The sequence below is a fragment of the Halyomorpha halys genome, unplaced genomic scaffold, assembly GCF_000696795.3.
Source record: "Halyomorpha halys isolate HHAL.00 unplaced genomic scaffold, Hhal_1.1 Scaffold52.1, whole genome shotgun sequence".
NCBI lineage: Eukaryota > Metazoa > Arthropoda > Insecta > Hemiptera > Pentatomidae > Halyomorpha > Halyomorpha halys.
Genome location: NW_027104988.1, coordinates 1,752,739 through 1,755,117, shown reverse-complemented (window position 1 = coordinate 1,755,117; position 2,379 = coordinate 1,752,739). Strand labels below are relative to the sequence as shown.

Here is a 2,379-nt window from a genome sequence, read left to right as displayed (position 1 = left end):
TTATTGAATTTGAATAAATTATATTATCCATTTAAGAGTAAAGTTCTTAATTTGAACCCAAGTTCTCTCTTATATTTGAAGAAAGTTATAAAAAAGAATAAAAATTCTTTTTATTTTATTTTTTATATTTTTAAAATTATTACAATATATTTTGTATATTTTTTTGTATATTATCACATTTCTTTTATTGTATTATCCATTCCCATAGTATGATATATCAGTTAATTTTACTCTTACTTAGTCATTATGCTTGTTATCTTTTTATATGCTTCATATTAATATTCTAATTTAAATATTTTTTTGGACTGTATAAATATCTCTTAATTGCTTTTTTCCTAACTATATATTTTGTTTACTGTCACATTTAAATTACGTTACAGTATTATTGTTCCACGTTCTGTTAAAATGCTCCCATTTTTTTTACCTAAGAACTACTATAATCTTTTCGTTCACAACCTCTTTTTAGTTTACTACACTGCCCTTTCTTTATACCAATATTTTAAAAAATGTGGCCTTTTAGGCACTTGCAGAACTGTTCACTGAAACCAATGAGACATTCCGTGAAATTATGGCATTTATACAGCGATCGTAAAGAGAAAAATATGTTTTTGTTTACAAATGGAAGGAAACGGTTTGAGGTGGCTACCACCTGGAACAATATGGCAACTCAAGGCTGCTAAAACTAACTTTCTCATAGCAATACCTAAATTTGAGAACAGTCACAGTAAATTTGTATTGGTATTCTGCTATTATTTATTTCTACACTAATATTAAAAATAATTTGCATTAATTTTTTTTCTCTTAGGTACTATCTAATTAGTATTAATAATTCCTATTAGTACTTCCTGAATCGAGAGATTTTAGCCTATTGTTTGCTTTTGCTTTTTTAACATTTTTTATTAAATATTATGATTTTTAGAAATTATTTACAACTATTGTCTGTTTCGTACTTTCAAAAAATAAGTTATAGAAGAATAAATAAATAATTCTTTAAATCTATAATAAATAGAAATGTTTTAAAATAAATTTTAGAAGTACAAATATTTTTCCAACTAAGTTACTTGTCTGTTCTATTTGGAGAAATAATGAAGCCCTTATTTCGTGATAAAAATCCTTATTTGTCAATTAGAATTTCACTTCCAAGTCTTTTTCTGTTATATTGGTAAACACTTACAGGAAATCCTGTACATATAAATCTAATCTGAATATTCAAACCACAGAATATATTTTGCAATCCAACTTATATTAAACTACGCAATGCGTTTCAGATCTATGAAATGATCTCTAATTTTTCAGAATGTAATCTGGCTACAAAATATTCAATGTGGCAATAGGAAAAATAAAAAATAATTATTATTTAAATTTTCTACATATTTATTTTTTGTATTTTAATGTAGTAAGCTAGTGAGGGATATGCATAAAAGCTATTGTTTCAGTGGACAAACCTAATGTTTTCCTTGTGACGTGTATCGTTGATATTTTGATTGTGGAAAATCAAAAAATAAATAACTTGCTGGCTCAAATGTCTAATACCGAAAGATGAAGTTTGTTTATCTTTGAAAAGCATATCTTGGAAGGTACTAAAACATAATATATTATAGAATAAAGGTTGGAATGTTAAAAAATAAATTGGATCCAGAGGAACTGGACTCAATAGAGGCAGTCTTTCACTCCCAATCGTTCCTTATAACTTTTTTTTTTTTTTGCATTTTGCTCTCGACCACTCCTAATTTGTCTATATATATATTTTAATTTCAATTCAAATGTTGAAAATATTGATAATTATGATACTAAAACCATGTTTCAACAATTACTGATGATGGCGACCGAGGTGGCAGGTAATTTAAAAGATTTAAGAAATGATATAAACAAAATGGGACAAGATTTCAGGAATCGATTTGAGGCAATAAACATAGAGTCGTGTGAAGATAACAGGGTAAGTTTAACAGGGTTAGAAAATAAAGTAGATGAAAAAAATGAAGTGGATGAAACTAATTTAACATTAAATAACTCGGAAATATTAGATGAAAATATTGATGAAAACGTTAGACATTATGAATTTGAAATTAAAGAAAATTGTGAATTAGAAATAAATGAGAAATAAAAAAAAATGTAGGAAACAAAATTGAATCAAATAAAATGGAGTTGAAAGAAAGTTGTCTTACGGAAACTATTTTAGTACAGCAAATGTCTGAGTTGTCCGACAAAGTGATTAAATGCACTGTGAAAGAAAATGAACCAAAAAATCTGTTAGTGGACTTACAATCGAAACATAAATATGATATAGAACTTTTAAGTCAAAGGGATAATGATATTCGATTTTACAGAGAAGAAATCCAAAAAACATTAATAAATAAGGGAACTATTCATGAAATTAAA

At 26.1% G+C, this 2,379-nt stretch overlaps 1 protein-coding gene across 5 annotated transcripts in view; it reads right to left on the bottom strand.

Moving 5' to 3' along the window:
* Window positions 1-2,379, bottom strand: part of LOC106691814 (receptor-interacting serine/threonine-protein kinase 4) — a 31,414-nt gene that overhangs the window by 13,460 nt on the left and 15,575 nt on the right. The window lies entirely within an intron of this gene.